The 25,285-nt window shown below is 38.0% G+C and overlaps 1 protein-coding gene across 1 annotated transcript in view; it reads right to left on the bottom strand.

The window, feature by feature from the left end:
- LOC311297742 (uncharacterized protein) overlaps window positions 1-25,285 on the bottom strand; it is a gene marked incomplete at both ends in the record, with an annotated part of 153,426 nt that overhangs the window by 105,077 nt on the left and 23,064 nt on the right. The window lies entirely within an intron of this gene.

Below are 25,285 nucleotides of genomic sequence, written 5' to 3'. Positions count from 1 at the left end.
ATGGTGTCGACTGTACGCGGAAAACTCAAAGAAAAGACTTCCCCGTTTTAAGCATAACTGGGTTGTAACAACCAGACGAGAGAAAAGGTGATCAGGTGGTGTTGGTTATGTTTTGACATAATCATCAATTGACCTGAATGACTGAACTAATTTATAGTCTAATCAACTTTTTAATATAATTCTAAGGATTTCTTAAAGGGGTCATATAATGGTACATGCACTTTTACAAGTTGATTGTACTGAATGTGTGTTGGCAGTGCCTGTACACAACCATCATAAAATGATAAAAATCCATCTCCTTATATGTTTTCCACTGTCTCAAATCAAGCCGTTGTGACGTCACACGGTCGGACGCCCCTCCCACGATTGTTGATTGACAGCAGCGTTTCAACACAGACCCGCCCTCGCTCGTGAAACGAGCTGTCATCATAGTCCGCATTGTTGATACGCTGGAGCAGAATGGCGTCTAAGCGATTGTGGTGTTCTGTTCTTGGGTGTAATAACGAACACAGCAGTCATATTGATGTTCCTAAACCCGAACCGCTGAAGACGCAGTGGCTGAGTTTTGTTTTTGAAGGGAATATTCCCCACGATCAAAGTCAATGCTTTCATGTTTGCGCGAATCATTTCACACACCAGACTGCTTTACAAACGACGGTCAGTATAAAGCTGGTTTTGCTAAGAAGCTGCTCCTGAAAAAAGGATCGGTACCAACTATTCGTGTTCCTGCTGCACCTCCAGAAGAACTGAAGTGAGTGTAACGTTTTATTAACCCCCTGGGGTCGGCGGTATCGCCGGTGATACCAGCTCGCGTTTTTCCTTATCAGTGCAATAGAGACTCTAAATACTCTGTTGACTTTGATCTCCCATACACGTTTCATACATCAATCGATCCTGTTAACTGTGTATTATTTTTGTGTATACTCACAATAAAAACAAAGTGTTGTGCTTTTTGCCAAATAAAGAAAAATAAACATGTTTTAACATGCGAGTTCTGCTTTCTCTCTGTCAGTGTAGTCCATTCTGAAACGCGTCCGAAAATGAACCATAACTCAGCGAATACTCAGTCAAACAGGCATACAGACACACAGGCATGAAGCTTGAATTCTCTTCTTTTAAAGGTCCCGTTCTACGTGATCCCATGTTTCAAACTTTAGTTAGTGTGTAATGTTGTTGTTAGAGTATAAATAATATCTGTAAAATTATAAAGCTCAAAGTTCAATGCCAAGCGAGATATTTTATTTAACAGAAGTTGACTACATAAAACGGCTCGATTGGACTACACCCCTCTACTTCCTTCTTTAATGATGTCACCAGAACCGTGTTTAGACTAACCTCCGCCCACAGGAATGCTCCCTCAACTCTACTGGCTACTTGCGCACTTCTTATAACTTAGGCTACTGTGTTTACTCAGCTCTTACCGTGATTTTCACTTACCTCATCAGTACATGTTTGATCATCATTCGGACCTGGTCCGAAACAGCAGACTTGTAGGCTGTTAATAAATAATGGATACATACAAGCAGATGACAATACGTTATAATAACCGTAATTAAACTACTAAACCATACCTGTTTCATCTCTATACAGCACTCTGACTCTGTAGGCATTATTGTCCGACTCGAAATGAACGCCGTTACTGAGAGTTGCTGATATTATCATCATTCCATGAGATGAATTTGTCCTGACAGACTGAGCGCGAGCTCATGAAGCTCCGCCCCCTGGGTCATCCAGCAGCAGCTTATTTGCATTTAAAGGGCACACACTGAAACAGCTCGTTTTTCTGAGCCCCAAAAAATGTCAATTTAAACATGCTGTAAAAAATGATCTGTTGGGTATTTTGAGCTCAAACTTCACATACACACTCTGGGGACATCAGAGACTTATTTTACATCTTGTGAAAAGGGGCATACAACGGGACCTTTAAATTAAGTAATTTTTATTAAAATTAAAGCTGCAAGCAGCCTTTATCGGGGTTCAAGCAGTTAAGGCCTTTAAGGCCTTTAAGCACACAAGCATCAAAAGACATTACTTTTTATTTAGCAAGCATTTAACAACTGCCGTAATAGATGAAAAAGTCAATTTACAGCCAATACAGGCAGTTTACCATAGGAAATATATGGTTTTAAAGCGTTTTTACAGTTATAGCACCTTTTGCCTGAGTCTTCTTATAGTCTTGCCTGATCTCCACCACTTTTATTAGTAGTACTCAAAGTGTGCCCATATATATGTGTCAAATTTGTTGTAAATATCTAATTTTGATTAGGAGTTTAGACAATTATATTCAGTGGCGTAACTAGCCAACACTGGGCCCTTAAGTAGGATTATCAAGGCGGGCCCCTTGATGGCGCAATGTCCGCGAGTAGTCTACCATGAATAGGACAGGATATGATCATACACAGCATATAAGAGATGAGATGACTAACAAAATCAGGAGGAGCTTACGCTCACCAAAAAAACCCCCAAAAAAAACCCACTGGTGACAGCGCACCATAACACATTGTTAGGCCTAGGTCCAAATACATAAAAAAGATGCTCTCTTACATTATAGCGGGATTTTCCGGGCTTTCCTATGTGCAACTGCAAAGTTGTCGATTAGATCAGGATTGTGCGCACAGGCATTCTCAATTGACCCTTCGCAGGGAGTTTGATTGACAGGCGATCTGACTAATCATAATCCGCCATTTTGTCCCACAAAGCAGTCAGGAGAGTTTATTAGGTGGCACGTACCTAAAACTAACTGCAATTATTAGATTTATTGTTGTTTTATTGACATCTTTCCTGAAGTCATTTAAATATTGAAAATATGCACAATATTTATGATGCAAGTATAACAATGATACTCCAACAGTGAAGTGCACTTAAACAATAGATAGAACTCAGTGTCTAACACTGCATACACACACTATTAAATATCTGTATTCAATTTTGTAAAAATAGGGAAAAAAAACCTCTGCATTCTGTGTGTTGTTTCCTACATAAAATTGTCATTTTAGGCCAATAAAGTCAGTAAAGGGGCAGCTGTGGCCTACTGGTTATGGCTTCGGGCTTGTAATCGAAGGGTTGCCGGTTCGATCACCGACCAGTAGGAATAATGTGGGTGGGTGAAGTTGAGCACTGCTCTCCCATGCCCACATCCATGGCTGAAGTGGTCTATCTAAAAAATAAATTGAAAATGTGTTGTTTGTTTGTGAAAATGTTGACTTTTAAAATTACTAAATATATTTACATATATTTAACTAAAATATATTTATTGGGCCAATTTCAAATATTTGCATATATTCCAAAAATATATTCAGAAAATATATTTCAAATACATTTCTTTTGTGTATGGGTCGAGTCTACAGCGATCTGTCAGACACATTAAAGAGTTATAAAACGGTTTTTATTGTTTTATGTCTCTAAAAAATGACATTTGAAAGGTGAGACTTTTGGTGCTTTTCCATTACCAGTACCAGCTCAACTCGACTCGACTCGACTCGGCTCGCTTTTCGCTCCGTTTTCCATTGCAGATAGTACCTCCACAATAGTACCTGGTCGTCATAGCGACGCCGCAGGAAACTGCCGTGACTTAATCTTCTAAGCGAGATACATCCGCTGCCACACACACAGGACAATGGAGGAAATCGAGTGTATGCTGTTTTTGGATGTTTTTGTTTTTGCTGTTTTTTATTCAGGATACTCCGTCTGGCGTGTGCAATGATGACGCAGTGAATAGTGATGATTCTCTCTGACCAATCAGCAGTCTGCCGTGTTTTCACGTCACATTTTAGTATCGCCTCAGCTCACTTAGAACCTCGCCGGAGGTGGTATGAAAAAAAGTACCTGGAAGCAGGTACAGGTACAACTTTTACACAGTGGAAAACCAAACAAAGTCGAGTCGAGTCGAGGCGAGCTGGTACTGTGTAGTGGAAAAGCGCCATTTGTTTCATATCAAAAGTACTTGTCTGACAGCGCGCAGTCTCCTCTCTGATCCGCATGTATTTCCATGTATTTTTCACTGCGTGAGAACTTGGTGTGGTGTGAGAGTGTCAGACATAGCAACGCTTGTCAGACATAGCAACGGGTCTTTGCGAATGGTCATTGACAGTATGGACGGGGATTCGCCAGTCCCAATTCAAAACAAATTTCATCACAATCCATCATTGTTCGTTTCAAACATGTGAGAGCATCAAAATGATCCATGGGTGAAATTGATTGGATTTAATTAATTTTTTTGTCAGTTCCTATCATAATTTTAACATTTTGGCGTTATTGTTTAGCTATTTACCTATGTTTTCAAATTTCCTTTGTTTTTTTGTTGTTGTCTAGATCAGACTAACGGCTTTGAAGATAACCACAATTTTTTAAAGCTCTAAATGACACTTACAAAAACCATAAGGCGAAACCTGGCATGTTTGGTATTGTTGGACTCGGCAAGGATTCTTAGGAGGTCACTCCTGTGAAAAAAACACGGGCTTCCTTGAAACTTCTAAGGCTCCTTCAAGGCTTTGTGCCAATGACGTATACTGAGTTTTTTGAGATACACCAATGTTCTCATAGACTATCATGGCACCTTGGACAAAGACACTGTGTGCCAATTTTCAGTAGACTAACGGTTGGGTGCGCTTATAGCTATTTTCATGATTTTTTTCACTGTTATAGCACCACCAAGTGGCCAATTGTCACGATTTTTTTCATGTCAACTCAGATTGAGCTTATGAACATGTGTCCCAAGTTTAGTGAAAATATCTCATTCCGTTCACAAGTTATAACCATTTTATAGCGCCACCAAGTGGCCAATTGTCATGATTTTTTTTCACGTGACCTCAGAATGAGCTCATGAACATGTGTCCCAAGTTTTGCGAAAATATCTCTTTCCGTTCACAACTTATAACCATTTTATAGTGCCACCTAGTGGCCAATTGTTGCGATTTTTTTCAAGTGATCTCAGATTGAGCTCAGGAAGATGTGTCCCAAGTTTAGCAAAAAAATCTCTTTCCGTTCACAATTTATAACCATTTTAGTAAAAGTGGCCCTGGTGCCATCAAAGATTTTGGTTCCCCTTATCAACCGTTAATTGAAATTTTGAATTTTTTGGATGGTTATTGATTGTCAGACTCCAGAGAATATTCTTGCAGTGGTTTGGTTCCGATCGGGCAAAAAACCAAGGAGAAGTTCGCAAAAATAGGTTTTTCAAAAAAATGCAATTTACTCGCCTGAAGGGCGAGCAAATCGGAGATAGCCATTTTGTCCGCCTCGAGCCAAGGATCCCAGCGATATAAGACACTTGATCCTGGGACAAACGGTCTAAGAGTTATGAGCGATTTTGAACTTTTGGTTGCTGTAGCGCCACCTATGGGCCATTCGGGGTCATACTCGGATAGGTTGTCCCCAAATTGAGGCCTACCATCTGGCCAGGTTTCAAGTCTCTAGGCCTTACGGTTTGGCCTGCACGATGCGTTTTACGAATCCTTACAATTACAATAGGGTTTCAGCATTTCATGCTTGAACCCCTAAAAAATATTCACAGTTTATGTAATATGTATGAAAAGAGAGAGATGTCAGTCGTTCTCATCTCAGCTCATTAAGTTTTAATATGACCCCGCCCACGGAGAGCGCGCGCTATTCAAACGCAAATGTGAGGCGATCCACGCAAACCTGTGAAACGCCCACATCAGCTGGATAACACACACCGCGAGTTCACTTTCAGACTGTACTTTACGACGCTGTGAGGAATAATACTATCTTGATAATAATCCTGGAAAATTTACCTCAGAAGTTCTGGAAGTTTCATTTCGAGGAGCAAAGGGATCCAGCTGAGGAATATGTCAGTTCTATATCTGCTTTGTTCTAATCGCAAGTGTCTGTACATGCAAAAGACTGTTTTATGAATCATGTTTCTGAGTGTGAATGAATGAACGCACAGATGCGCGCTGTTGTGGAGCTACTACAGATGGAAAAATACTGTTTCAAAATGAATCGCGTTTCTGTGTGTGAATGAATGAACAGCTTTTACCAAACTCTATTGCTATACTAAGATGAGTAAAAATCGGATAGATTATAAAGTTTTTACTGTAAAATACTGCCACATCAAATAAGCTTATAATGTTGCCAATTTCTGCTCATATGAATTGAATTACGTATGATAAAATGTATACTTTAGTTTTTACAAAGAAAGATTACACTGAAAACATTGTTACAATTTTAATTGTTGTTGTAATTGTATAACCTTTTTAATAAAATAGCAAAATAAAATAATAATAATAATATATATATATACAAGGATAGATGTAAACAAAATTTTAAAAGGTCAATATAAGCCTTCTCTTTAAATAATTGTATTATGCTTTATTAGTGACACATTTGGGTAGAGAATATATTCAAAATCTGAAAATACAGTATGAGAACAATTAACTGCACAATTACTAGAAATGTTTACCTTGGATATTATACAATTTGCAAGCACAATTTGTGGAAAAAACAACAACAACTGTGAACCAATTATATATATATATATATATATATATATATATATATATATATATATATATATATATTGTCCTTGCATTCTTTCTTGTGGCTCAGTCACACACCTGAATGAAAGGCTCATTATGTATGTAGCCTCATTATGAGGGGGCCCATTGTCTCCAGGTGTGAATCACGCCCACCCGCATATTGCCTTTCCAAACAAAAAGTGTCTTACAAAATTTAAATCAATGTATTGTTTTATGTGAATGATTAGGCAGGATGATTTTCACATCATTTTGAAGAAAAAACTCTAGGCGACAAAATGCATTATTCAGAAGTCTTGTGGACACATATATCGTATGTGTTTTGTGGCCTTATTTCAGACATTTTAATTTTTAGTGTTTTCAATAACCATGCATAAACATTCTTTTCTCAAAAATACAAACATGTACATACATGTTGCTCACATATTGGTAGCCCTGTTTGTGCTAAATAGAGTGTAATTATACCTTTGCCATTAATATGTTTATAAGCAACTGAAAAAAGCACAAATGTAAGAGCATGTCAGAACATCTCAAGGACCCCAAAAACACCTTAGACCCCAGAGGGTTAACCTTTATATTAATCTTTGCAAATTGCTAGCACGCTTCACGATGAATGCGGCTAAGGTTTACACTCAGGGTACATTATGGCATGTTTTCTATGTACAACGTTCTCAATATAATTCATAATCCCACGTTTATAATGAACAACGCGTTATGGTTATTGTGTTATTATTACAAACGGTGTACACACAGAACAGAGGGGCGGGGTGAGCAAAGCTCATTATCATTTAAAGACACATGCACTTAAACGGCGTGCTGAAAACAGAGCTGTTTTTGACCAGGTAAAATAGTGTTTTCTTGCAATACTAATGAGAATTTTTAATTAAAGTATATTACAAATTTTTTATTTAGACCCTAAAGAATCATATTAGCTTGTACAAAAATGGCATTTTATGACCCCTTTAAAGTTGTTCTGATAAAAAAAAAAACTTTCATTAAGAGTGTTTAATTGTGTTAGGGAGACTTTAAATAGTACTTTATACAGTACAGACTGATTCAGAGCAGCTTCACTGGGATAAACAGAAAAAAAATGATGCAAACAGATTCTCCTGACTCCTGTAAAGACAATAGAGTCATTATTCAGATCAATTCAGTTTAGTGGTGATTTGCTTAAATAACTCTGTAAGGTTCATCAATTATGAAATGAGTTGAACTCAGATAAGCAGAAGACAATAGTGTAGGCCTTGTTCCCTTTTGAATGGTCAGTCGTATTGTGCAGCTGACTGCATAATAAGAGAACTCAGAGCAGTCAAAGCATTAATGGGCCTAACACAACGAATACCATTGCATTTTGAATTAAAACTAGCCACTAACATATCTGACCCCTGACAAGATGGAGACAAGTCCACGACACACAGCTGCGTATGAGACTTAAACGCCTCAGAGAACTCAGAGGCAGTCAAAGCATTAATGGGCCTAACACGACGACCAACTGACTCACAGCCTCGAGTGGGCCTAGTAAAAAACATTCAATTAATAATGTAATGATTTAATAGCCCAATGTTTTCTATAACAAGCTCACACACCAGAACACCCCAGGGCAAAACCAAATCTAAAGTGTGGCCTTGTAAGTGAGTAGATCCCACTACAGACTGAGCAAGGTTAAAATAAACACAGTTACAAAATCTTGTACTAGGGGCCTATCCGGGCAGCAGATATGAATATTAAAATCACCTAATATAACAAGGCTGTCAGAAGCAAGTGGTCATAGGAGATAAATTAAAAATTAAAAGACAAATTAAATCAAGTGAGTTTCTATGGACTATTTTATGCAGACAACCAGCTGATCATGGCTTACTCATGCAGTTCAAAGTGACGTTCTAGACATTCTACTGACTCTACTAATACTCTACTAATACTCTACTAACACTCTACTAACACCCTAATGAGAGATAGTAAGACATGTAGGTGCAACATTACTTATACTCAACAGAATGTGTTAAAGGGACCATTAAAATAAAGTGAAACCATGTTTTGTAATCTTTTAAACTAAAGTTACGGCTATCTCTTGACCCCCTCACACAATCGCTTGTCAATGCAGCCGTCTGTTGTTGTTCCATCCCTTTAGTTTGGTTTTATACTGGGAATCAACAGCCTGGGCCAGTGCTGCCACCTTGTGGAACAACCGATTACTGCAAAACAATGCAATTCAAAGCACAGGTGCGACCTGCATGGCAAGGTTAAATCAGGTGGTGCGCGTACTATTCTGGTGATGATCTGTATCACATCCACTGTATGAGGAGCCTTGCGTACACATAAAAAACTAAATATACTTGATTAACAGAGAAATAATCTGGAAGCGTCTCTCTCATCTCTGTATTCATAATACCATAACAATCTTAATAATCACCATAGCAAAAACAAAATTCTGAACGGCTTTTTGAAAACATGCAAATACTGTTTGACATTCTTCTTCTTAACAAGTCGGTGTCAGAAACAGAAAGTTGTATAGTGCTTTATTTCTGCTTTTCCAGGAGCGCCACCTACAGTGAGAGAGTGAATTTGCATCTACTGCTATCTTATGCATTGGTCTGAACCAAGCGTGCCGCACAAGCCCTCAAAAGTGAAGCCAAAACGTCTCGATCGCCCCCCGGTGACTGGTCCTAGTATAGGTTATAAGTCCCGCCTCCCAATGTTATTCAACGGGACGTGAGACCAACTAAACAATTAAATTACACTTCAAATATCTTTTTTCCAAAGGTGGTTTATTTCATTTGCTGTCATTTTTATCACGCTGATGTAAGTTCAAGTGTCCGTTTCAAAAATAAGTTGGCTTTTAGTTAGTTACGTGATGCGGTGGTGTAACGTCATGATTGACAGCTGTGATTGACAGGTTCTCTGAGCGAAGTAGTCACTGAAGCACCAACGGACATTTTTTCGGGATCTTCGGAGGACTGAGGAGATTGTATTTACTATATTTTAACAAGCCTCTTGTCTAACTGCAATCAATTTGTAAAAAAGTGTGCAGAATCCACTCTCCCTCAGTGCATTCTGCGAGAGTGAGGGCGGAGCGTTGATTTCGTGGCTTTACTTCCTGCTCACGACTGCGCAGGTCTGGTCCCGAGATCGCTACTGCGCAGACTCAAGTTCCAATATGTCAGCGCCATATCGGGACTCTGGCGGCTTCAGTTCTCATCAATGGGAGAGAGCGAAGGGGCGTCGTCCATATTTTTTTACAGTCTATGGTCTGAACAGACAAATTGCATGTGAAAATCGGACTGAACTTTCGTGTTGGTGTGAACATGAGTTAGTAGATAATGTCCTCTCGCTCATCGTGGCTGTTGGGAAACTAACTTACACAGAAGAGACTTTTGTTTCTCAGCACATAAAGATGAACTACTCACCGTGATCTCAGACTGTGGTGATGTGGTTTCTGCACTGTGTGGATCTTCATGTGTCGCTTCAGGTGAGTTTTATAATAGAAACTGGTTCCACACTGATCACACGTGTGCGGCTTCTCTCCAGTGTGGATCCTCTCATGTGTTTTCAGAGATGATAAATGACTGAATCTCTTGTCACAGTGTGAACACTTGTAAGGTTTTTCTCCAGTGTGAATTCTCTGGTGCTGTTTTAAACTGTTCGCTGAAGTAAAAGTCTTCTCACACTCAAAGCACATGTGAATTCTCACACCAGTGTGAATTTTCTGATGTACTTTTAAAGTTGAAGTGAAACAATCTTTCCACACACAGAACATGAATGTGGCTTCTCCTTCGTATGAACTGTCAGGTGTTTCTTCAGGTCTGATGCACAGATAAATGTTTTGCCGCATTGATCACACATGAATGGCTTCTCTCCAGTATGGATACTCATGTGAACATTAAGATTACCTTTGTATGTGAAACCCTTCGCGCACTGATCACAGGAGAACGGCTTCTCTCCAGTGTGAACTCTCATGTGATGCTCAAGACATTGTTTGTTTGTGAAACTCTTCCCACATTGATGGCATGCGTACTATGGTAGCATGTGGGTAGCAATTTTCTCTTTGAAATGTAATATGTAAAAATGACAATGCATTTCTGTATTTAAATGTACATTTTCCATTACATTTGTGCAATGTTGGTGCAAAATAAAAATGATAATTCAATTATATAATTTACATTTGCCATTTCATACACTAGTTTTAATATGTAAATTGAATACATTTTTTAACACTTTATAAGTGTATTACAGAAATGATTAGATATTTTAACTTATTCAAGCAATAACTGTCGCAATTGATAATTTAAATGTTATTTTTCTTAATTGCATTTACACTCACAGTTGAGACACTTGCGATTGCATTTTCATTAAATGTCCCGCAATGAATGTAGCAAAATTCAATGTGAAATTGAAAATGTATTCCGAGCCGAACACGCCCCCTCCACTTAATGGAAATGCAATCGCAAGTGTCTTAACTGTGATTGAATTAATTAATAATTATTTTTTTATACATTATAGACAAATCCCATGTTTCTGTAGTGAGAAATATATGGGATGAATATAGTATCAAAATGATTAACACGTGCAAGCACTATAATCCATGAACTATAATCCGTGTTCTAAACATATTTTGTCTGCAATAATAAATGTACAAAAAAGACAAAACATCTATAAAAATCAACATGATCACACAATTTGTTTTTTAAATATATATATTTTTAAACTGGGTGGTTTAGAGTTCATAGCAAGTTTATAATTCAACTGTTAAAGCATGAAATAAGGTACCACGAATTAGTGAATTTGAGCTTAATGTGGGTATATTATCAGTAAAAAAAAAATCAGCCATATGCTTATATATCAATGCGATTCATAACCCACAAATGTTGTGCACTAGAGGGAGCCACAGGACTGCAAATTCTTCAAGATCTGAGTGTAAAGGTGCTGTATGTTACTTTTTCACTCTACTAAAGCATACAAATAGCATAATATGTTTATAAAGCTTAGAAGAGCCAGGACATTTTTTTTAATATAACTCTGATTGTATTCGTCTAAAAGAAGAATGTCATACACACCTAGGGCCCTATCTTGCACCCAGCGCAACTGACTTTGTACACCGACGCATGTTTCATTCCTATTTTGCACCCGCGCAAAGCGCGCTTTTCCCTCCACAGAAGCACGTCGCTAAACTAGGGAATGAACTTGCGCTCCCTGGGCGGTTCAGCGCAAAAAAGGAGGCGTGTTCCGGCGCAAACGTTCCCTGGTGCTATTTTACTGTTCCATAAAACAATTGCGCCACTGGCCAGAAAAAAACCTAGTCTAAAGTCAGTGGCGCGTTGCGCGTTGTTCATTATGCTATTTTAAGGGCGCATGCTTGACCATAATGTATAGAGTGCACAAACGCTCATACACTGTGATTCTCTAATCTACACAGAAGCAGCAGTTTTCATTTTTGCAAATCATATTATTACAAACGATAGATAAATAGATAGATAGATAGATAGATAGACAATTTATTATAAATATAATAATTTATTATAAAAGCATACATCTAGCTTACACATTTACCCACATTATTATATGCCTGTTTAACCGAAGCTAATTTGGGTGTGTTTCTCCCATCCCCAATGTCACTTCTCTCTCTTTTACGGCCGTGACGAGAGCGTTGGTCTCCTCGGCTGTGAACCGCTCTTGGCGCGCGCCTGGCAAATCCGCCGTTATAATAGCAATACGCCAAGGAAAAAGTGCGTCTGCTCTTAAAGGGAATGTGAGATGATGCTCTGATTGGTTTATTTCACGTTACGCCCAAACCACACCTATGAATAATGAAGCTGCTTCAGACCAACCCCTTTTAGATTTGCGCCCGGCGCAAGAGTCATTTATCCCGCCGGGAAAATAGCAACAGCGCCGAGACCCGCCCACAAAGTTACTTGCGCATTGCGCTTTGACACTTGCGTTTCAGATCGTTAAAATAGGGCCCCTAGGATGATTTGAGGGTGAGTAAATCATGGGCTAATTTTCATTTTTGGGTGAACTATCCCTTTAATACGCTTAAAACAGTGAAGATGATGCATTGAAACACCAGCACTGTGACGTTACTGGACATCAACCACACGGCATACGCTAATAACTTTTCATTGCTGTCTACTTTTGTCTCCTTTTATATATAACAGTTCTATCTAATAACGTATTAAACTAATGATTAATAGCATACAGTTATTATAAAGTGTTACCTATTATGTTTATTATCTGTGTCCTGTCACTGTCAGTCTGTTTGTACTGTGGAAGCTTCTGTCACCAAAACAAATTCCTCGTATGTGCAAACATACCTGGCAATAAAGCTCTTTCTGATTCTGAAATATTAGATATAATCGCAGTTTTATTGAGTCTAATGGGCTTCTGTCTGTTTAAATGTGAATTATTGTCATTTGGAGTTTGATCAGTTTTGGCTCATTTGAACATTCCATCAATGACAGTCTGTGGGATTTTTGCTGGTTAGTTTACCCAAAAATGAAAATTCTGTCAGTAATTACTCACCCTCATGTTGTTCCAACCATGTAAGACTTTCGTTCATCTTCGGATCACAAATTAAGATATTTTTGATGAAATCTGAGAGCTGGATCACTCCTCCATAGGCTTTCAGAGGGACTGAAACTTCAGTGAAGAAAATGTTAAAATAGTCCAAGTGGCTACAGTGGCTCTACATTAAGTTTATCATGCGACGACAATACTTTTTGTGCGAAAAAACAACAAAAATAACGACTTTATTCAACTCTTAGTGTTCTTCAATGTGGGCCTCTGACGAGAGTTCACGGGAGCGCCAGGACGCATGCGCGAGATCCGAGAACTTGTTACTGGCTGCTCACTCCTTAGGAGTATTACCGCCATCTACTGTACAAGATGACGTCCCGACATTGCCGGAAGCGCAAAACGGTCTGTTTACAAGCAGAGGAAGTAGTAGTAGAAGAAGAACGCCGTAATCTCAGTTCTCGCGCATGCGTCCTGGCGCTCCCGTGAACTCTCGTCAGAGGCCCACATTGAAGAACACTAATAGTTGAATAAAGTCGTTATTTTTGTTGTTTTTTCGCACAAAAAGTATTGTCGTCGCATGATAAACTTAATGTAGAGCCACTGTAGTCACTTGGACTATTTTTTTTTTTTTTTTTTTTTTTTTTTTTTTTTATTGGGTTCATCTTGGGTCTGACAGAGAGTAACAATAACATGTTACATAGCATAAGTAACAGATACATGTACACTCGTAATGTAACATACATTAAGTAAGATTATAAAACTACAAAGATAAATATAATTGTATGCATACAAATACACACACACACACACACACAAAAAAAAAAAAAAAAGAGAAAAAAAAAAAAAGAAGAAAATTTAAAATTAAGTCGTTGTTGACTCCTTAAAATACTCTAGGAAAGGGCCCCAGACTTTCAGAAAGAATTTTGGCTTTTGTTTCAATGTGAACCGAATCTTTTCCATCCTGAGAGCATACAGAAGATCAAAAACCCATTGGCGGTAAGAAGGGGGAGCTGCTGCCTTCCAATTCATAAGAATAAGTCGCCTAGCCAGTAAGGTTCCAAAGGCTACACTATCAGCTTGCAATGCGTTTAGACCAACAGATTCTGGCAAAATACCAAACAGTACTGTTAATGGGTTAGGGTCTATTGTTAAAGAAAAAATAACTGAGAAGCACCCAAAGATTTTCCCCCAAAAATCAGACAATTTCGGGCAGAACCAAAAAGAATGTGATAAGGTAGCTGGTTCAGTTAAGCAGCGAAGGCAGGTTGGGTCGAAATCAGGAAATATTCTGCTTAGTTTAGCTCTAGACCAATGAACTCTGTGCACTACCTTGAATTGGATGAGGGTATGCCTAGCATTTATAGAAGATGAGTGTATACGGGCAAGAATTAGATCCCAAATATTTTCCTCCAGCGTCAAATTCAATTCCTCCTCCCAGAGCGCCTTCAGTGGACGCACTGAAGGGGACTGTTTTGCATTGATTATGGCAAATATTTTAGAAATAGCCCCTTTCAAAGATGTATGAAGGTCTAATATGTTATCAAGTATATTTTTAGTTGGCAGAGAGGGAAAGTTCGAAAACTGCTTTCGAATAAAGTTCCGTATCTGAAAGTATCTAAATAGATGTGAATTGGGTAGAGCGAATTTTCCTTGGAGTTGTGTAAAGGATGCAAAATTGTTATCTATGTATAATTGATCAATTGTAGATAGGCCTTTTTCCCTCCAGATATTAAAAGCCCCATCCATCAGGGAGGGTGGAAATAATATATTGCAGAAAATAGGCGCTGTAACACAAGGGTCCTTAAGGTCTAATGCCAAACGTAATTGAGACCAAATCCTTAATGAATGTTTGACAACAGGATTCTTATTTACTAAAGTAGTATGCTTATAGGGAATTGGTACGCATAATAAGGATGTCAAAGTTGCTGGAGTACAAGAGGCAGATTCCAATAGTACCCACTGAGACTTCTTTAATTGCAAATCTTGCTGCACCCAGTATAACAGGTTCCTAATGTTTGCTGCCCAATAATAAGTTTGAAAATTTGGCAGAGCCAGGCCGCCCAAACACTTTGGTTTCATAAGATGACTTTGATTGATTCTTTTTGACTTATCCCATATGAAAGAAGAGATATTCCGTTGCAAAACTGTGAAAAATGATTTTGGAATAAATATAGGAAGGCATTGAAAAAGATATAAAAATTTAGGAAGTATACTCATTTTGATAATGTTCACCCTTCCTATCAAAGAAAGAGGGAGACATTTCCAGGACATGAAGAGAGACTTGACATGATTATAAAGAGGACTAATGTTGGTTTTGAACAGGTCAGAGTATTTACGAGTCACCTGAATCCCCAGGTATTTGAAACGGTTTCTGACAACTTTAAATTGAAAATCTGAGTATGAAACCTGAAGGGAAGATAAATTCAGTGGGAACAATTCACTTTTAGAGAAATTTAGTTTGTATCCAGAGAAACTACTAAAGACATTCAGAATGGAAAAAACTTGAGGAATTGAAATAAGAGGGTTAGACAGAAAAAGAAGAAGGTCGTCTGCATATAAAGAGACCTTGTGTACCACACCTGTACGGGTAATACCATAAACCTGTGCACTGGACCGCAGGGCAATTGCAAGGGGTTCAATAGCTATAGCAAATAACAATGGGGAAAGTGGACACCCCTGTCTTGTGCCCCGTTGTAGTTTGAAATACTCTGAACAAATATTATTAGTACGTACAGAAGCTTTAGGGGCCGCATATAAAATTTTAATCCAGGAGACAAAAGTAGAGCCAAAACCGAATTTTCCTAAAACCTGAAACAGATAATTCCATTCAACCCGATCAAATGCCTTTTCAGCGTCGAGTGACAGAACCACCTCCGGATTATTTGAATGGGAAGAATACAAAATATTAAAAAGGCGTCTAACATTAGAAAAAGAATGTCTATCCCGAATAAATCCAGTTTGATCGTGCGAAATAATTTGACCCATAGAGTTTTCCATACGGATAGATAAGAGTTTTGCTAAGATCTTATAGTCGCAATTTAACAAAGAAATGGGACGATACGAACCGCATTCAAGTGGATTCTTGTCTTTCTTTAGAAGCAGAGAAATAGTCGCTTGGTAAAGACTCGCGGGCAAATAACCATTCTGAAGGCTTTCTAAAAAAACTGAAAATAAAATAGGGCTTAACAATTTAGAAAATTTTTTATAGAATTCGGACGGAAATCCGTCAGGCCCAGGGGCCTTACCAGATTTCATGGACGCTATAGCTTCCTCAATTTCTTCCACCTGAACGTCCTTCTCTAAAGAGTCATGAGACACTTTGTTGATAGTAGAGAATTCAATTCCATTGAGGAAAGTGTTCATTATGGAAGCATCCGGTGGGGATTCCGAGGAGTATAGGTCAACATAAAACTGTTTGAATTCAGAATTTATTTCTTTATAATTTGCTGTGATGGTTCCTGATTGTAATTTAAGTTGGGGAATCATACGAGATGCTTCAGCCTCACGAATCTGCCGAGCAAGTAACTTCCCTGTTCTATCACTATGCTCATAAATCCTATGTTGAGCACGCAGAATCAGTTTTTCAGCCTTGTCAGTTGATAAAATATCATATTCTGCCTGTAATAACTGACGCTCTTCAAAAAGCTCAGGGGAGGGATCCGAAGAATACTGGCTATCAATATGCGCTATGGAGTTGGATATTTCTATTAGTTTTTTTTCCCTTTCTCGATTTTTATGGGATGAATAAGAAATTATTAAACCACGTAAATAACATTTCAGGCTTTCCCAAATGACTGAGTATGGCATGCCTGGTGTGGTATTGATTTCCATGAAACTCGATATATTAGAAGAAATAAATTCAATAAAATCCTTATCAGATAGGAGACCTGGATTAAGACGCCACTGACAATATTTAGGTGGCTGGTGTGGAATTTTAAGCTCTAATATAATTGGTGCATGATCAGAAATTACTATACTTTGGTAAGAACAGTCCTGTAAGTATGGAAGAAATTTATGGTCCAGAAAGAAATAATCAATACGAGAATACGTCTGGTGAACATGAGAAAAAAAGGAATACTTCCTATCTGAGGGATGTAAGTGACGGAATGCATCACACATACCGTACTTTTGCATAAAAGTGAGGATAACTGATGCACATTTTGATAGAGCTATAATTTTTTTGGAAGATCTGTCAAGAGCAGGAGACATAACGCAATTAAAGTCCCCAGCCAAAATAAGCGGGTGTGAGTGAATATTAGGAATGCAAGACAGAAAAGAAGAAATAAAAGTAGGATCATCGTAATTGGGTGCATAAACATTTGCAAGAGTCATAGGGGTTGAGAAAAGTGTTCCTGATACAATAATATATCTTCCTTTCTGATCCACAATAGTATCAGAGACTACAAATGGGACAGATTTATGCACTAAAATTGCACAACCTCTAGATTTGGAATGAAATATTGAATGGAAAACCTGACCTACCCAATCTCTTTTTAACCTAAAGTGGTCAGCAGGACGGAGGTGCGTTTCTTGCAAAAAAACAAAGTCTGCCTTTAAGCTCTTCAGATGGTTCAAGACCCGGTTACGTTTAACAGGATTATTGACAGCCTTACAATTCCAGCTAACATATCTCAAAGAGTTTGCCATGTGAAAGTGTTTAATAAAAGAGGCATTCTATTCAGGAAGAGAATGAAAACAAAAGAAAACCAACTAACAAAATACACAAAAACAATAACAACAAAATAAAAACAAACAAACAGAGACCTAAGATAAGCAGAAACACATCCGTGTGTAAAAGACACCCAATGATGCACACCACGAAGAATAAATGAACTTGGAGATGAACTCAGCTTTGAAACTGCAACACCACCCACCCTCCCCTCCCCGCCCCTACACCCCTTCCCCACTCCCACCCTATGAACAAAGCTAACACTACCCTTGACGGAGTGTACGCCTCCCTGGGTTAACACCCAACAATACGCCTGAGTCACCTTAAAACGAAACTCGAGCGTGACTCTGCAAACCACTAAATCGTGTTATAACCACATTTATGAATATGATCAGAACAAGAAAATTAACTTTTAAGTATTGTTATAATAGGCTAATAAGCGAAAAATAGCCTCATCACCTTTTTTTTTTTTTTTATACTATTGCACCGCAGCGGGGAATCTCAAGATAAGGATAATTAATTTTAACACAAAATGACGGATCTGGTAATATAACATATAAAGCAGGTAGAAAGAATAACATGGTATTCTTTCAGCTAACTTAGTCCATGACAGCTTTGAAAGTCAGGCAGCCATTTCAACCAGTTGACCTTTCTATTAGGCCTACCTCAGCCGCTCAGATAGATCGTGTCCTCTTGTCTTAAGGGGTCATTATGTGCCTTTTCACATAGTCCATCGCTTCAGCTGGTGTATCAAACTTGTGCTCAGTTCCATCATATGTGATCCGAAAGCCGGTTAGACCTCTCAGCCCGTATTTCACATCGGATCGGGACTTCAGCACTCGTTTCACGTCGTAATACGCTGCCCTTTTTTTTGCGATCTCAGGGGGGAAATCAGGGAAAATGTGGACGAGTCTGTCTTTGAATTTGAGCTGTTTGGATTGAATAGCCATCCGCAGAATGTCTTCCTTGACGTCAAATCGGTGAAAGCATATGACAAACGCCCGCGGTCTTTGACCCTCCGCGGGTCGCGCTGCCAGCGTACGGTGGGCTCGGGCGAGAAGTGGAGGTTCACGGAGGCTGAATATTTCTTGCAGTGTTTCTGAGATAAATTTTGTCGGATGTGTGCCTTCCATACCCTCGGGAATACCCACAAGACGCAGATTGCTTCGTCGTGAGCGGCATTCCAAATCTGTGCACTTAGCCTGAAGAGCGGTAATCTCATTCCGTAAGGAAGTCACGGTGGGCTCTAGTGTCTGCAAACTAGTCGTCCATTCAGATGTAGCATTTTCCAGACTAGTTAGTCTATCCTCGTGCGCTTTCACTTCTGAAGTTAACGTCGTTAGTGAATTATGAACTTCTTCTCTAAGGGATGATATTTCTTTCTGTAACTCCGCTGCATGCACATCAAACTTTTGGTGAATTCCAGCTTCCAAAGACTTAATCGCTGACATTATTGTAGCACCATCAGTTATGCTAGTTTCATCCTTTGCTAGCTCTGCAGATCCGTTAGAGCTCGCCGGATCGGTCTTTTTCTGTCGCGGAGCTTTCGACATTGAGGCGCAAAGTTCAGAAATATCGCACAAAACAATTTAGCAGCTGTGATGGATGTATAAAATGAGTTATAACGTATATAGAAAGTAAATATAACAATTAGTTTGCAGAGCTTCCGATCCTACGACCTCACATGTCAGACGTTAAACCGGAAGTCCCACTTGGACTATTTAAACATTTTCTTCACTGACTTTCTGGGCCGGCAAGTTTCAGTCCCTCTGAAAGCCTATGGAGGAGTGATCCAGCTCTCAGATTTCATCAAAAATATCTTGATTTGTGATCCGAAGATGAACGAAAGACTTACATGGTTGGAACAACATCAGGGTGAGTAATTACTGACAGAATTTTCATTTTTGGGTGAACTAACCCTTTAAAAAAATACCACAGTTTAAAATATTGAATTGATTATATGATTTAACCATAATCATGCAATATTTCATTAATATTCTTTATAATGGTGCATAATTTTATTAATAGGCTTTCATAAAAAAAAAAGAGAATAAATTTACTGATTTTTATTTAGAAAAAAACAGAAAAAATCATGAACGAAAGAAACTAACACTTTAAAGTTGAAAAATTAAATGTCTTTTTTGTGACATTGGGTTGCACAGTTTTCATTTAGGACACTTTTTTTCATACACGCACACATACAAATGCATGCATTCATAGGCATGCACACATTCACATGCACGCACTACAGATACGTGAAAGAGTAAAGGCCATCCTCATCCCAAATTTCATCCCAATTATTATTATTTTGAAAGTCCGAAAGTCCATGGGTCACAGGAAGGGTGGGATGTTTATCAGCACGTCAGTAGTATTATGATTCACTTTGTGTCAAAATGATTGATGGTTTTTTATTAATGATTATTGATGGGTTTGACCTTTTGACCTTGCCCCTCCCCCCTGCCCTTGGGTTGACCTTGACCTGCCCTAGCGGTGACCTTGTGTGTAATTGAATAATAGGATAATTGAATAATAGGATAATTGGATAATATGTCTATGACCTCATGAGTATAAGGGGATTCATTGTTTAATATTTTAACTTTGATATAATGGAAGTTATGAGGGTTATTTTTGAGATCTGACATCATGATGTGTGTGATATAATGGAAGTTATGAGGGTTATAGATATCAGTGTGTCGCATGCAAGCATCAGCATCGAGCTCCCTCCCACCCTCCACATTCCAGAGCGCAGGGGGATTGCTTTTTTTTTTTTTTTTACTTTTAAACTGTTTAACTGATACACTGTAAAAAATAAAAATGCTTTTCTTAATTAGTGTTTCTGTCTTGTTTCCAGTGCAAATATCAAAAAATTCAATCAAGATGCATTTACTAAAGTACGAAAAATTTTCTGGGGGAATTAATCAAAATTCAAAAATCAAAATTAAGTGAGTTTTTGCTTAAAACAAGCTAAATTATTTGCCAATGGGGTGAGAAAAATAATCTTAATTCAAACAGAAACAAGATTATTTTTCTCAACCCATTGGCAGATTCTTTTGCTTTTTTTAAGCAAAAAAGCAACTTAATTTATATTTATCTCCCCAGAAAACAAGACATAATATCTTATGTCATTTTACTCATGTAATAAATGCATCTTTATTTAAGAACTTTTAGATATTTGGACTGGAATCAAGACAGAAACACTAAGTAAGAAAAGCATTTTTGCAGTGTAGTATTAATCTGTCAACATTTTTTACTTCCGGTTAACGGTTAAATGGTCAATATGAGCATCCCTAAAAAATAACACATTCTGGGTAAAACTTCTTGTTTTTGATAAAGTAGTCTACTGCAATACGACTGAATTATCAGTGTTCAGAATCAACACTCAGAGGCTGTGTCCCAAACACACCCTATACCCTCATTCACTATTCCCTACACTATTACTGATATAGTCCACAGGACAGAGTGAATCCAGACACTGATGAACACCTGCTGTTAACAAGCAGAATCACTGAAGGACAGAGAAACACAAGAACTACAACTGACTGAAGATAAAAGACATCTCAATCTGTGAAGATCTCCGCAGAGGAGGGTTAAACACCTCCACAAACAGCATTACCAGCTTCACTTATTACTAACCAGACTGACTTTATTTCTGTCAGACGTCTACAGAAGCTCTCATTGAGAATTATCAGAGGTCTAGATGATGACATTTTATTGAAAATGATGGATTCATTTGAAGTCACCATTGTGGTGAACAGTGTTTGCTGTTATTGGGTTATTTGACCTTTGACATGTTCAGTGTCATTCCTTCTTTGGCTGATTGTGTGTTTTTAACGCACATTTGTCAAGAAAAGCTGAGAGAAAATACAGTCAGGTGATGTTGGTCATGTGTTGATAGGGACATAATCAACCTTTATTTTCCCTGAAGGGTGTACAGCAAACAAGCTAAAGAACACAGAAATAGGTTTTTATAAGGTTTCAACCCAAAAAAAAACAAGCGTTTAAGGAGACAAAGGTGGTGTGGCATCGTGAGAGGGTATGTCAGAGGCAAGGTATGTGCCATCTAGGTGGTTGCAGCAATGGGGACTACAAACCAAGATGGCCACCTGGTCCCGGACTACAGTTACCAGGGACACAGCTGTTGTGAGTGAAGGAGAAAAGCTGTTAATGAGCTGAGGACAGAGAGACTGGCTGTTTTTTGTTAGAGAGCATAAAGAGAAGCTGGAAAGTGTTTTGGTTAAAAAGTGTTGGAGTTTTGAGTTGATTATTAAAAAGAAACCAGTGACTTGGAATCACTTTAGTGATCCTCTACCTCTCATGATGCCACAGTGGATACAGGCAATAAGACATGAAGCATCCGCTGGAAGAATGGGTTAATTGTGGGATCCTGACAGTCAGTATATGCACTAAAGATACACTACGTGTGCAGTGAACATTTTGTTACTTAGTCAAATATCAGTTTTATATATTATATTTCTGTAAGCTAAGCTATACCGATCGCCGATTACGTTCCCCTCCAGCGGGTGTAATGTTCTCAGAGTAATATGATACATTACGCTCTATCTCAATTGCCAGTATCCACTTTTGTGTCCTTATGTATAATCATATAATCTATGTGATCAAAACAACTCGCAGTGACCCAAAAGGAGTAGGCAGAAGCTTTGCTTATTACACATACTGTACATTTCAGTAGATATTTTACATTTCAATTGTCTTTTTCAGTGGTTCTTTAGGGCTTCCAAATTACAAAAGCACAGACGTTGACATGTAAAACATATATTTCCAGCATCAAAACGGTACAAAATGTTATGAAGAAAAAAAAAACTAACATTAAAATAAGTTAAAGCAACAAAATTCAACGATTTTTTTAATTGTTTTGGAAACCATCTTGGAAACCTGGATATACAAGATAGACTAAATTTAAAAATGGGATTTTCTAGACCTGGAAAAGAAGATCTAAAACCAGTATGGTCAAACTAATACACATGCGTTTCTGCCTAATTGCTGTCTTTTGTCCTCTTTGTGTTCTGGCTTTGAGTTCTAGCGCTTCCAGAACTATTTTAATAACCTTTGGTCTTGTTTTAATTTATCAATGTGAAACTAGTGTGACTACGTATTTTCAGGAGTATTTTCAGAGTGATGAACTCACTGTTGAGGTTTGGAAGAGTTTATTAATTTATTAGAGAAACACGTGTGGTTAAAGAAGAAAGAAAGAAGAGGAACTGACATCTTAACCCACACAGAACTGGTCATCTCTGAACCCAGTTTGGACTGAACCTGGTAAAACAAAAATAACTTATTTAATGGATAAATACAATTATTTGTCTGGTACCTTTTATTGGATGCTGAATAAGACAAAACAAGAGAAGATTAACTTCCATATATTGCAGATCCTTTATGTATTCCTTAACATGATTTTAAGGAATGACAACATGTCTTACTCTTGCAATGACAACCAATATTAATAAGGTTATTAATGCCATAATGCACAAATAACTGTTTTTATGTACTTATGGGACTGAATAATAAGTACATTTTAAAATGTTTTGTCTTATTCAGCATCCAATAAAAGGTACCAGACAAATACTTGTTTTTATCCATTAAATAAGTTATTTTTGTTTTAGCAGGTTCAGTCCAAACTGGGTTCAGAGATGACCAGTTCTGTGTGGGTTAAGATGTCAGTTCCTCTTCTTTCTTTAAATGTTTCTCTAAAAACATGTGTGGTTAAACTAACAGAGTTCTCACACTCAGCAGAAACATGTTTCCAAACCTCAACAGTGAGTTCATCGCTCTGAAAATACTCCTGAAAATACGTAGTCACACTAGTTCCACATTACTAAATTAAAACTAGACCAAAGGTTATTAAAATAGTTCTGGAAGCGCTAGAACTCAAAGCCAGAACACAAAGAGGACAAAAGACAAAAATTCATTACAATTTGTTAGTTAACATGTAAAAGACATTGAAAGTATTAACAATGAATGAACCCATTAGGATTGAGTTATATTAGATTGATATTCCTCTGCTCATGTGGGTTTTGTATAATTATTTGCCTGATTTGTTCTTGTTCACAGAGGCATAAAGTTGACTGCAGTTCTCCTGAGCTCCAGCTTTTGCTCTTCTGATGGAAGCATAAGTCACTTTATCATCACAGCGAACCTGAATGAACATCACAGTTGTTTCAACCCTCGATTATTACAGCATGTTGTTTGAGCTCAATTCATGAAGAACTGCATATAATCACACAAATCAAGAAGATCTGCATATAAGAGGAAAATATACAAAAATCATGTTGAGAGAAGCTGGACAACATCAAGGAAGTGTTCGCTCACCTTGTTCTTTTTGCCTCGTTTTTTACTGTACGCAACGACTTCAGTGTAAGTCACATCATCTGTCTGCTCCTAAACATCAATGGAAATATGGAAAAATCAAGCTATTAAATGCCATTCATCAATGATATTTTCCTCAGGTTCTGCAAAAGTTCAGGTAATATATGTGTAAAATGTGTGTCCTGGCAATTTCACATAAATGTTTTGTGAAAATCACTTATAAAGACAATAAATGACGTTATGATGACAGATCCTATTGTAACATGACAGGATGATTGACTTGACTTGACCCACACAACAGGAACAACACATGATGAAATCCACAACTAGAACAATGGGCAATTAGTCACAGGTAGCACAACACACTCAGGGTACGTTTACACGAAAACTATATGCTTAAACATGTTTCCTTTGAGTTTTCTGTGTACAGACGACACCATTGTCAAAACGATCCCCATTCACAAAAATTCACAAAAACAACTAAAAACGCTGTATTCTGCTGCCAGGACACTAGATGGTGATGAAACACTATAGACTGAACATGTAATACGCATGTGCATGACCTTATCGTCTTCACAAAAACTTGCACTTTGAAACCCGTTTTCAAAACTTTGCATTTTCAGGGACCCAAAACACCGTTGTCGTGTAAATGAAAGGCCAAAACGCATAAAAGGTTTTACGTTTTTGGTTGAAAACGGTGTCGTGTGAACAACCCCTCAATTACAACGAACTGGCAAAACATGAGGGAAAATAGAGCGAGCTTTGGTGAAAACTAAGTGAAAATTGAATGACACCAATAGTAATTTCTCACTATAAATGACATCACAATGGAAAATGTTGATCAAAAAACGTATTTTTCTAGCTCAACTGTCACAGAATGGAAAGCACAGGATTGTGGGATATCAAAGGCAGTGAAGGATAGATCTGTGTTGCCTTCAAAACTCGATCAGATGAAGGAATCTCAGGAGACCGAAGTGAAACTGACATTGCATTCAGATGTGTTTTTAAAAACTTTGAGTTTTCAGGCACCCAAAATGCAGTTGTCGTGTGAACTCATCAACGACTAAACAAGAGGGCGTGGTCACTGGAAACTAGAAGGCGGGACAAGAGGAACACATGGCCAACACAAATAAAGACAGAGCCATGTCCTCAAACACAACACAAACAAAGACAGATTAAACTAAGACAAGACTGACAGAACTGTCTGCTGAGAACCCTGACATTTTATAATCTGAGTAATAAGAGTGTCATATTTCAGGGTCAGTCCTTATGAACATTAATAACTCATGGA

Source organism: Rutilus rutilus (genome assembly GCF_951802725.1).
Source record: "Rutilus rutilus genome assembly, chromosome: 1".
NCBI lineage: Eukaryota > Metazoa > Chordata > Actinopteri > Cypriniformes > Leuciscidae > Rutilus > Rutilus rutilus.
Note: the sequence above shows the minus strand (reverse complement) of the source record. Positions and strands in the feature narration are given on the sequence as shown.